At 35.8% G+C, this 12860-nt stretch overlaps 1 protein-coding gene and 1 pseudogene across 2 annotated transcripts in view; one reads left to right on the top strand and one right to left on the bottom strand.

Moving 5' to 3' along the window:
- Window positions 1-12860, bottom strand: part of EDA (ectodysplasin A) — a 389197-nt gene that overhangs the window by 21685 nt on the left and 354652 nt on the right. The window lies entirely within an intron of this gene.
- LOC116748100 lies at window positions 9739-10478 on the top strand (annotated as a pseudogene).

The following is a 12860-nucleotide window of genomic DNA, read 5'->3' as shown; positions in this document are numbered from 1 at the left end:
TTAATTCAAAATGGATTAAAGACTTGAAAGCCTGAAACCATAAAACTCCTAGAAGAAAACATAGGTAGTAAGCTACTTGACATAAGTCTTGGTGACAATTTTTTGAATCTGACACCAAAAGAAAATGAAACAAAAGCAAAAATAAACAAGTGGGACTACATCAAACTAAAAAGATGCTACATAGCAAAGGAAACCATCAACAAAATGAAAAGGCAGACTATTGAATGGGAGAAAATATTTTCAAGTCATATATTTGATAAGGGCTAACATCCAAAATATATGAAGAACTCATCCAACTCAATGGCAAAATACCCAAACAACCCAATTTAAAAATGGGCAGGACATCTGAATAGACATTTTTCCCCAAAGACATCCAGATGGCCAAGCAGTGCATGAAAAGATGCTTTACATCATTTATCATCAGGGAAATGCAAATCAAAACCACAATGAAATACCACCTCACACTTGTTAGAATGGCTATTATCAAAAAGACAAGAAATAACAGGTGTTGGCGAGGATGTGGAAAAAAGGGAACATTTGTGCACTGTTGATGGGAATATAAATTGGTGCAGCCACTATGGAAAAGAGTATGGAGATCCCTCAAGAGATTAAAAATAGAACTACCAATTAATCCAGCAATTCCACTCCTGGCTATTTATCTGAAGAAAAAGAAAACACTAACCCAGATATATATATATATACACACCCCCATGTTCATTGGAGCATTACTGATGATAGCCAAGATGTGGAAACAACCTAAATGTCCATCAATAGATAAATGGATAAAGAAGATGTGGTATAGCATACACAATGGAATATTACTCAGCCATAAAAAAGAATGGAATCTTGTCAGTTGCAACAACATAGCTGGACCTTGAGGGCATTATTCTAAGTGAAATAAGTCAGACAGAGAAAGTCAAATACCATATGTATGATCTCTCTTATATGCAGAATTTAAAAAGGTAGATAGATAAACAAACAAACAAACCAAGCTCACAGATACAGAGAACAGACTGGTGGCTGCCAGAGGTGAGGGTTGGGGGGGTAGGAGAAATGGGTGAACTTTTTTTAAGTTTAAATACATTGAATTAAAAGATAAAAAGTTGGCTATCAAAAAAAAAACCCAACGCAATATAAAATAATGCCTTTGATGGTAAAGAATTAGTGAGCTTGAAGATGTCAATAGAAACTTTATACATGAAATGCAAAGATAAAAAAAAAAGAATGAAAAAGATGGAACAGAATGTCCAAAGATTGTGGTACAATTACAAATGAGGTTATATACACGTAATGGGAATACAGAAGAAGAAAGAGAGGAAGGAACAAAGGAAATATCTGAAGTAATATCAAATAAGAGTTTTCTAAAAGTAACGACAGACACCAAACTTCAGATCCAGGAAGCTCAGAGAATATCAAGTAGGACAAATACCAAAAAGTTGACCCCTAGGCATATCATATTCAAACTGCAGAAAATCAAAGACAAAGAGACAATCTTTAAAGAAGCTAGAGGGGGGTAAAAGGATAAAAATTACATTGGTTTCTCTTCAGAAAACATTCAAGCAAGAAGAGTATGCAGTGAAATATTTAAAGTGTTAAAAGAAAAAAACACCAAGCTAGGATTCTGTATCCAGCAAAATTATTCTTCAAAAATGAAGTTGAAATAAAGACTTTCTCAGACAAACAAAAATTGATTGAATTTGTTGCCAGAAGACCTGCCTTATAAGAAATGTTAAAAGAAGTTCTTCAGAAAAGGAAAATGATATAGGTCAGAAACTTGGATCTACATAAAGGAAGAGCATTAGAGAAGGAATTCATGAAAGTAAAATCAAATCTTTTATTTTACTTATTCTTAATTGATTTAATAGATAATAGTTTACTTAAAATAATAATAGCAAAGATGTATTCAGTGATGATAGCTTATGGATAAGTAAAACAAATGACAGCAATGCTATAAGGGATAGGGGGAGGAATTGGGAATACTCTGCTATAAGGTACTTGCACTACCTCTGAAGTGGTATAATGTTATTTGAAAGCAAACTTGAATAAGTCATAAATGTGTATTTCAAACTCTAGGGCAACCACTAAAAATTTTTTAAAGTATAATTGATATAAGAGAGGAAAGAAAATGGAATCATATAAAACGCTTGATTAAAACCAGAGAAGGCAGAAAGAGTGGAAGACAGAAAAAGAAACAAAGAAATGGACAATGAAAACAGTTACAAATATAGTAGATATTAATCCAACTATATCAATAATCACTTTAAATGTGAATGGTATAAATACACCAATTAAAAGACAGAAACTGCCAGAGTGGATAAAAAAGCAATAACCAACTATATGTTATCTGTAAGAAACATACTTTAAATACAAAGATAAAGGTAGATTAAAAGTAAAGGGATGGTGAAAGATATACCATGCTAGCAGTAATCAAAAGCATGCTAATTTCAGACAAAGCTGACTTCAGAGGAAGGAAAATGATCAGGAAGGAAGAGAGGCATTATATAGTGATAGAGGTGTCAATTCTCCAAGACATAAGATCCTTTAATGTGTATGTGGCTAACAACAGAGTGTCACAAAATTGAGGCAAAATCTGATGAACCCACTATTATAGAGACTTCAACATCCATCAATCAGTAAATGAAATATCCAGCAGGCATAAAATCAGTAAGGATATATTGAGCTGAATAGCACCATCAATCAACTAGATCTAATTGACATTTATAAAATACTTCATCCAACAATAGCAGGATATACAGTCTTCTCAAGTTCACACGGAACATTCACTAAGATAAACATTATGTGTCATAAAACATACCTTAGCAAATTTAAAAGCATAGGTATCATACAAACTATATACTCACATTACAATGGAATTAAAATAGAAATCAATTACAGAAAGTAGCTGGAAAATCATATATATTTTGGAAAAGATATATGGAAAAAGATATGGAATAAGATCTAAATGATTTCGGAAAATATTTAATCGAAGCTTCCACTTCAGGAAACTAGAAAAAGAAGAGCAAATTAAATTCAGAGTAAGCCCAAGAGAAGAAACGATTAGAATCAGAGCAAATATAATTGAAATTGAAAACAGGAAAGCAATAGAAAAAAAAAAATCAATGAAACGAAAAGCTGGTTCTTTGAAAAGATGAATAAAATTGATAAACCCTTACCCAGGCTAACCAAGAAAGGGAATGAGAAGACACAGATTACTAATATCAGAAATAAAAGAAGGGCCATTACTACTGATCTCATGTACATTAAAAGGATAATAAAATAATATTATGAACAAAACAAATCTGCCCACAAATTTGATAACTTAGATGAAATTGGCTAATTATTTGAAAGATACAATCTATCAAAACCCATATAAGAAGAAATATGTAATCTGTATATATAATATGTAAAGGATAACTTGTTTATATATTAAAGAAATTGACTATATAATCTGAATAGGCCTATATATATTAAAGAAATTGAATCAACAGTTAATAACCTTCTAAAATAGAAAGTACCAGGCCCAGATGGTTTCACTGGTGAATTTTACCAAACATTTAGGGAAGAAATTATACCAATTCTCTACAACCTCTTGCAGAAAACAGAAGCAGATGGAACACTTCCTCACTCATTCCATGAAACTAGCAGTACCCTAATGCCAAAGCCAAAGACATTATAAGAAAGGAAAACTACAGACCAACATCTCATTGAAAATAGTTGCAAAAACCCTCAACAAAATATTAGCAAGTCAAATTCAACAACGTTAAAAGAATTATACACCGCGACCAAGTGGAATTTATTCCTGGTGCACAAGGCTGATTCAATATTCAAAAATAAACTTAATCCATCATAGAGCAACAGGCTTAAGAAGCAAAATCATATGATTGTATCAATAGATGCAGAAAAATCATTTGACAGAATCCAAGATCCATTCATGATAATAGCTCTCATCAAATTAGGAATAGAGGGGAAATTCATCAACTTGATAAAAAAATCTACAAAAATATCTATAGTTAATATCATACTTATGCTGAGAAACTAGAAGACTTCGCCCTAAGACTGAGAACAAGGCAAGGATGTCCTCTCTCATCACTCTAATTCAACATCACACTAGAGCTCCTAGCTAATGCAATAAGGTAAGACAAGAAAAGAAAAGGCATACAGATTGGGAAGAAAGAAATAAAACTGTCTTTGTTTGCAGACGACATGATTTTCTATGTAAAAAGTACCAGAGTGTTGACCAAAAAGCTCCTGGAACTAATAAGCAAATATAATAAGGCTGTGAGATACAAGCCCAATATACAAAAGTCAATTATTTTCCTATACTAACTACGAACAACTGGAATTTGGAATAAAAAAACACTTTAGCACCAAAAAAAGGAGAAATATTTATGCATAAATCAAACAGAATATGTACAAGATCTATATGAGGAAAACTCTGATGAAAGAAATAAAAGCCTAAATAAATAGAATGATATTCTGTGTTCATGGATAGGAAGACTCAGTATTGTTAAATGTCATTTCTTTTTAACTTGATCTATAGACTCAATGTAACCCCAAGTAAAACTCCCAGCAAGTTATTTTGTGGATACAAAAACCTCTGATTCTATATTTTATATGGAAAGGAAAAAGACTCACAATATTCAACACAATATTGAAGAATAAGAACAAACTTGGAGGGCTAAAACTACCTGATTCAAAATTTAGCATAAAGCTATGGTAAGAGAGTCCCATACAGGATAAATACAAGGAGAAATACTCCAAGACACATATTAATCAAACTATCAAAAATTAAATACAAAGAAAGCATATTAAAAGCAGCAAGGGAAAAACAACAAATAACACACAAGGGAATCCCCATAAGGTTAACAGCTGATCTCTCAGCAGAAACCCTACAAGCCAGAAGGGAGTGGCAGGACATACTGAAAGTGATGAAGGAGAAAAACCTGCAACCAAGACTACTCTACCCAGCAAGGATCTCATTCAGATTTGATGGAGAAATTAAATCCTTTACAGACAAGCAAAAGCTGAGAGAGTTCAGCACCACCAAACCAGCTTTACAACAAATGCTAAAGGAACTTCTCTAGATAAGAAATGCAAGAGAAGGAAACGACCTATAATAACGAACCCAAAACAATATAGAAAATGGGAATAGGAACATACATATCGATAATTACCTTAAATGTAAATGGACTAAATGCTCCCACCAAAAGACACAGATTGGCTGAATGGATACAAAAACAAGACCCTTTCATATGCTGTCTACAAGAGACCCACCTCAGACCTAGAGACACATACAGACTGAAAGTAAGGGGATGGAAAAAGATAGTCCATGCAAATGGAAACCAAAAGAAAGCTGGAGTAGCAATTCTCATATCAGACAAAATAGACTTTAAAATAAGGACTATTAAAAGGGATAAAGAAGGACACTACATAATGATCAAGGGATCGATCCAAGAAGAAGATATAACAATTGTAAATATTTATGCACCCAACATAGGAGCACCTCAATACATAAGGGGGGGACTTTAACACCCCACTTTCACCCATGGACAGATCATCCAAAATGAAAATAAATAAGGAAACACAAGCTTTAAATGATACATTAAACAAGATGGACTTCATTGATATTTATAGGACACTCCATCCAAAAACAACAGAATACACATTTTTCTCAAGTGCTCATGGAACATTCTCCAGGATAGATCATATCGTGGGTCACAAATCAAGCCTTGGTAAATTTAAGAAAATTGAAATTGTATCAAGTATCTTTTCTGACCACAACGCCATGAGACTAGATATCAATTACAGGAAAAGATCTGTAAAATATACAAACACATGGAGGCTAAACAATACACTACTTAATAATGAAGTGATCACGGAAGAAATCAAAGAGGAAATAAAAAAATACCTAGAAACAAATGACAATGGAGACACAACGACCCAAAACCTGTGGGATGCAGCAAAAGCAGTTCTAAGGGGGAAGTTTATAGCAATACAAGCCCACCTTAAGAAGCAGGAAACATCTCGAATAAACAACCTAACCTTGCACCTCAAGCAATTAGAGAAAGAAGAACAAAAAAGCCCCAAAGCTAGCAGAAGGAAAGAAATCATAAAAATCAGATCAGAAATAAATGAAAAAGAAATGAAGGAAACGATAGCAAAGATCAATAAAACTAAAAGCTGGTTCTTTGAGAAGATAAACAAAATAGATAAACCACTAGCCAGACTCATCAAGAAAAAAAGGGAGAAGACTCAAATCAATAGAATTAGAAATGAAAAAGGAGAAGTAACAACTGACACTGCAGAAATAAAAAAAATCATGAGAGCTTACTACAAGCAACTCTATGCCAATAAAATGGACAATCTGGAAGAAATGGACAAATTCTTAGAAATGCACAACCTGCCAAGACTGAATCAGGAAGAAATAGAAAATATGAACAGACCAATCACAAGCACTGAAATTGAAACTGTGATTAAAAATCTTCCAACAAACAAAAGCCCAGGACCAGATGGCTTCACAGGTGAATTCTATCAAACGTTTAGAGAAGAGCTAACACCTATCCTTCTCGAACTCTTCCAAAATATAGCAGAGGGAGGAACACTCCCAAATTCCTTCTACGAGGCCACCATCACCTTGATACCAAAACCAGACAAGGATGTCACAAAGAAAGAAAACTACAGGCCAATATCACTGATGAACATAGATGCAAAAATCCTCAACAAAATACTAGCAAACAGAATCCAACAGCACATTAAAAGGATCATACACCATGATCAAGTGGGGTTTATTCCAGGAATGCAAGGATTCTTCAATATAGGCAAATCTATCAATGTGATAAACCATATTAACAAATTGAAGGAGAAAAACCATATGATCATCTCAATAGATGCAGAGAAAGCTTTCGACAAAATTCAACACCCATTTATGATAAAAACCCTCCAGAAAGTAGGCAAAGAGGGAACTTTCCTCAACATAATAAAGGCCATATATGACAAGCCCACAGCAAACATCATCCTCAATGGTGAAAAACTGAAAGCATTTCCACTAAGATCAGGAACAAGACAAGGTTGCCCACTCTCACCACTCTTATTCAACATAGTTTTGGAAGTTTTAGCCACAGCAATCAGAGAAGAAAAGGAAATAAAAGGAATCCAAATCGGAAAAGAAGAAGTAAAGCTGTCACTGTTTGCAGATGACATGATACTATACATAGAGAATCCTAAAGATGCTACCAGAAAACTACTAGAGCTAATCAATGAATTTGGTAAAGTAGCAGGATACAAAATTAATGCACAGAAATCTCTGGCATTCCTATATACTAATGATGAAAAATCTGAAAGTGAAATCAATAAAACACTCCCATTTACCATTGCAACAAAAAGAATAAAATATCTAGGAATATACCTACCTAAGGATACGAAAGACCTGTATGCAGAAAATTATAAGACACTGATGAAAGAAATTAAAGATGATACAAATAGATGGAGAGATATACCATGTTCTTGGATGGGAAGAATCAACATTGTGAAAATGACTCTACTACCCAAAGCAATCTACAGATTCAATGCAATCCCTATCAAACTACCACTGGCATTTTTCACAGAACTAGAACAAAAAATTTCGCAATTTGTATGGAAACACAAAAGACCCCGAATAGCCAAAGCAATCTTGAGAACGAAAAAAGGAGCTGGAGGAATCAGGCTCCCTGACTTCAGACTATACTACAAAGCAACAGTAATCAAGACAGTACGGTACTGGCACAAAAACAGAAAGATAGATCAGTGGAACAGGATAGAAAGCCCAGAGATAAACCCACGCACATATGGACACCTTATCTTTGATAAAGGAGGCAGGAATGTACAGTGGAGAAAGGACAGCCTCTTCAATAAATGGTGCTGGGAAAACTGGATAGGTACATGTAAAAGTATGAGATTAGATCACTCCCTAACACCATACGCAAAAATAAGCTCAAAATGGATTAAAGACCTAAATGTAAGGCCAGAAACTATCAAACTCTTAGAGGAAAACATAGGAAGAACACTCTATGACATAAATCACAGCAAGATCCTTTTTGACCCACCTCCTAGAGTAATGGAAATAAAAACAAAAATAAACAAATGGGACCTAATGAAACTTCAAAGCTTTTGCACAGCAAAGGAAACCATAATCAAGACCAAAAGACAACCCTCAGAATGGGAGAAAACATTTGCAAATGAAGCAACTGACAAAGGATTAATCTCCAAAATTTACAAGCAGCTCATGCAGCTCAATAACAGAAAAACAAACAACCCCATCCAAAAATGGGCAGAGGACCTAAACAGACATTTCTCCAAAGAAGATATAAAGAATGCCAACAAACACATGAAAGAATGCTCAACATCATTAATCATTAGAGAAATGCAAATCAAAACTACAATGAGATATCATCTCACACCAGTCAGAATGGCCATCATCAAAAAATCTAGAAACAATAAATGCTGGAGAGGGTGTGGAGAAAAGGGGACACTCTTGCACTGCTGGTGGGAATGTGAATTGGTTCAGCCACTATGGAGAACAGTATGGAGGTTCCTTAAAAAACTACAAATAGAATTACCATATGACCCAGCAATCCCATTACTGGGCATATACCCTGAGAAAACCAAAATTCAAAAAGAGTCATGTACCAAAATGTTCATTGCAGCTCTATTTACAATAGCCTGGAGATGGAAAGAACCTAAGCGCCCATCATCGGACGAATGGATAAAGAAGATGTGGCACATATACACAATGGAATATTACTCAGCCTTAAAAAGAAATGAAATTGAGTTATTTGTAATGAGATGGATAGACCTAGAGTCTGTCATACAGAGTGAAGTAAGTCAGAAAGAAAAAGACAAATACCGTATGCTAACACATATATATGGAATTTAAACGAAAAAAATGTCATGAAGAACCTAGGGGTAAGACAGGAATAAAGACGCAGACCTACTGGAGAACGGACTTGAGGATATGGGGAGGGGGAAGGGTGAGTTTTGACAGGGCGAGAGAGAGTCATGGACATATACACACTAACAAACGTAGTAAGGTAGATAGCTAGGGGGAAGCAGCCGCAAGGCACAGGGATATTAGCTCGGGGCTTTGGGACAGCCTGGAGGGGTGGGAGGGGGAGAGTGGGAGGGAGGGAGACGCAAGAGGGAAGACACATGGGAGCATATGTATATGTATAGCTGATTCACTTTGTTATAAAGCAGAAACTAACACACCATTGTAAAGCAATTATACCCCAATAAAGATGTTAAAAAAAAAAAAAAAGCTATGGTAACCAAGATAGTGTGGTATTGGTGGAATAATAGACATATAGATTAATGGACCAGAATAGGGAGCCCAGAAATAGACCCAAACAAATATAGTCAACTGATTTTTGACAAAGGAACAAAGGCAATCCAATGGAGAAAAAATAGTTTTTTTGACAAATGGTGCTGGAACAAGTGGACATGCCCATGCAAAAAGGAATCTAGACACTGTCCTTATAACTTCACAAAAATAAACTCAAAATGGATCACAGAACTAAATGTAAAATAGAAAACTCTACAATTCCTAGAAGGCCCCCGGGCTCCCAGCATCTGGGCAGGTGGACCCCAGCTCTTCACAATCAGCCTCCGGCCAGGGCTTGCCCTGTGCTCTGGTCCCTTGCCCCGTAGCCCCCCAGCTCCTGGGGCCGCTGCTGTGGCCTGCATGCCTCCGTTGGTGACAGACCCATGGAGGAAAGAGGGGAACTCAGCCTGACCGGCGCCAAACAGAACACCAGTGTGGCTGGTGAAGGTTCCTAAATATTTGTCACAGCAATGGGCTAAAGGTCCTGGAAGAGGTGAAGTTGGGAAACTGTGGATTGCCAAAAATCAAGGAAGGATGGAGGTGTCATTTACTTTGAATGAGGCTCTTGCAAATATTCATGATATTGGCGGAAAATCAGCTTCAGGCAGTGCTCCTAGAGTACATATATTTGTCTTGCAAAGTGTTGGGGGACAGGCATTAACAGTGTCTAATAAGAGCTCATCGGATAAGCTTTCACTGGAAGGAATAGTGGTACAAAGAGTTGAATGCTGACCCACTGCCAGTGAAAAGTACATGAGATTAAAGAGATTACGAATAGAAGAATCTTCCAAACCTGTAAGGCTATTACAGCAACTGAACAAAGCTGTGACAACCAATTACAAACCTGTTGTTAATCATCAGTACAATATTGAATATGAAAGGAAAAAGAAGATGGAAAACGAGCTCGAGCTGATAACACATTTTAGACATGCTGTTTTCATCTTTTGAGAAACATCAATATTATAATCTTAAGGACTTGGTGGACATCACAAAACAGCCTGTGTCGTACCTGAAGGAAATCTTAAAAGAAATTGGTATTCAAAATGTAAAAGGGCTCCACAAAAACACATGGGAGCTGAAGCCAGAGTACAGACATTATCAAGGAGGAGAAAAGAATGATTAAGCACATTCAAAGCCTGCCTGCTAACAGAACAACTAAAGTGTGATGAGCTAAGCAAATGGCCTTGATACGTGAATCCTTGAGCACCATCTGTTACAGGGGGAAAATGAATGGTACTTTAATTTCTCTAGGTAAATTTTTAAAACAATAATTCTTTTTCTTTTTAAGAGTTGAAATGAAATTTTATTATTTTTTAAATTTAATTTTATTTATTATTTTATACAGCAGGTTCTTATTAGTCACCCATTTTATACACCTCAGTGTATACACGTCAAACCCAATCTCCCAATTCATCAACTGCCACCCTCACCCCATGCTGCTTTCCCCCCTTGGGGTCCGTATGTTTTTTCTCTACTACTCTGTCTCAATTTCTGCTCTGGAAACTGGTTCATCTGTACCATTTTCTAGGTTCCACATATATGTGTTAATATACGATATTTGTTTTTCTCTTTCTGACTTACTTCACTCTGTATGAGAGTCTCTAGATGCATCCACGTCTCTACAAATGACCCAATTTCGTTCCTTTTTATGGCTGAGTAATATTCCATTGTATATATGTACCACACCTTCTTTATCCATTCATCTGTCGATGGGCATTTAGGTTGCTTCCACGACCTGGCTATTGTAAATAGTGCTGCAATGAAAATTGGGGTGCATGTGCCTTTTTGAATTATGGTTTTCTCTGGGTATATGCCCAGTAGTGGGATTGCTGGGGTGTATGGTAGTTCTATTATTAGTTTTTTCAGGAACCTCCATACTGTTCTCCATAGTGGCTGTATCAATTTACATTCCGACCAACAGTGCAAGAGGGCTCCCTTTTTTCCACACCCTCTCCAGCATTTGTTGTTTGTAGATTTTCTGATGATGCCCATTCTAACTGGTGTGAGGTGATACCTCATTGTAGTTTTGATTTGCATTTCTCTAATAATTAGTGATGTTGAGCAGCTTTTCATGTGCTTCTTGGCCATCTGTATGTCTTCTTTGGAGAAATGTCTATTTAGGTCTTCTCCCCATTTTTGGATTGGGTTGTTTCTTTTTTGAATATTGAGCTGCATGAGCTGTTTATATATCCTGGAGATTAAATCCTTTGTCCAATGATTCATTTGCAAATATTTTCTCCCATTCTGAGAGTTGTCTTTTCATCTTGTTTATGGTTTCCTTTGCTGTGCAAAAGCTTTTAAGTTTCATTAGCTCCCATTTGTTTATTTTTGTTTTTACTTCCATTACTCTAGGAGGTGGATCAAAAAATATCTTGCTGTGATTTATGTCAAAGAGTGTTCTTCCTATGTTTTCCTCTAACAGTTTTATAGTGCCCGGACTTACATTTAAGTCTCTAATCCATTTTGAGTTTATTTTTGTGTATGATGTTAGGGAGTGTTCTAATTTCATTCTTTTACATGTAGCTGTCCAGTTTTCCCAGCACCACTTATTGAAGAGACTGTCTTTTCTCCATTGTATATCCTTGCCTCCTTTGTCATAGATTAGTTGACCACAGGTGCGTGGGTTCATCTCTGGGCTTTCTATCTTGTTCCATTGATCTATATTTCTGTTTTTGTGCCAGTACCATATTGTCTTGATTGCTGTAGTTTTGTAGTATGGTCTGAAGCCAGGGAGTCTGATTCCTCCAGCTCTGTTATTTTCCCTCAAGACTACTTTGGCTATTTGGGGTCTTCTGTTTCCCCATACAAATTTTAAGATTTTTTGTTCTAGTTCCGTAAAAACTGCCATTGGTAATTTGATAGGGATTGCACTGAATCTGTAGATTGCTCTGGGTAGTATAGTCATTTTCACAATATTTATTCTTCCAGTAGAGAAACATGGTATATCTCTCCATCTGTTTGTATCACCTTTAATTTCTTTCATCAGTGTGTTATAGTTTTCTGCGTACAGGTCTTTTGTCTCCCTAGATAGGTTTATTCCTAGGTATTTTATTTTTTTATTGCAATGGTAAATGGGAGGGTTTCCTTAATTTTTCTTTCAGATTTTTCATCATTAGTGTATAAGAATGCAAGAGATTTCTGTGCATTAATTTTGTATCCTGCAACTTTATCAAATTCATTGATTACCTCTAGTAGTTTTCTGGTGGCATCTTTAGGGTTCTCTATGTATAGTATCATGTCATCTGCAAACAGCGACAGTTTTACTTCTTCTTTTCCAGTTTGTATTCCTTTCCTTTCTTTCTCTTCTCTGACTGCCGTGGATAGGACTTCCAAAACTATGTTGAATAGTGGTGAGAGTTGATGTCCTTGTCTTGTTCCTGATTTTAGGGGAAATGCTTTCAGTTTTTCACCATTGAGAATGATGTTTGCTGTGGGTTTGTCATATATGGCCTTTATTATGTTGAGGTAGGTTCCCTCTATGCCCACTTTCTGGAGAGTTTTGACC

Source organism: Phocoena sinus, chromosome X (assembly GCF_008692025.1).
Source record: "Phocoena sinus isolate mPhoSin1 chromosome X, mPhoSin1.pri, whole genome shotgun sequence".
NCBI classification, from domain to species: Eukaryota; Metazoa; Chordata; class Mammalia; order Artiodactyla; family Phocoenidae; genus Phocoena; species Phocoena sinus.
The sequence above is the reverse complement of the archived record's forward strand: the minus strand, read 5'-3'. Positions and strand labels throughout refer to the sequence as shown.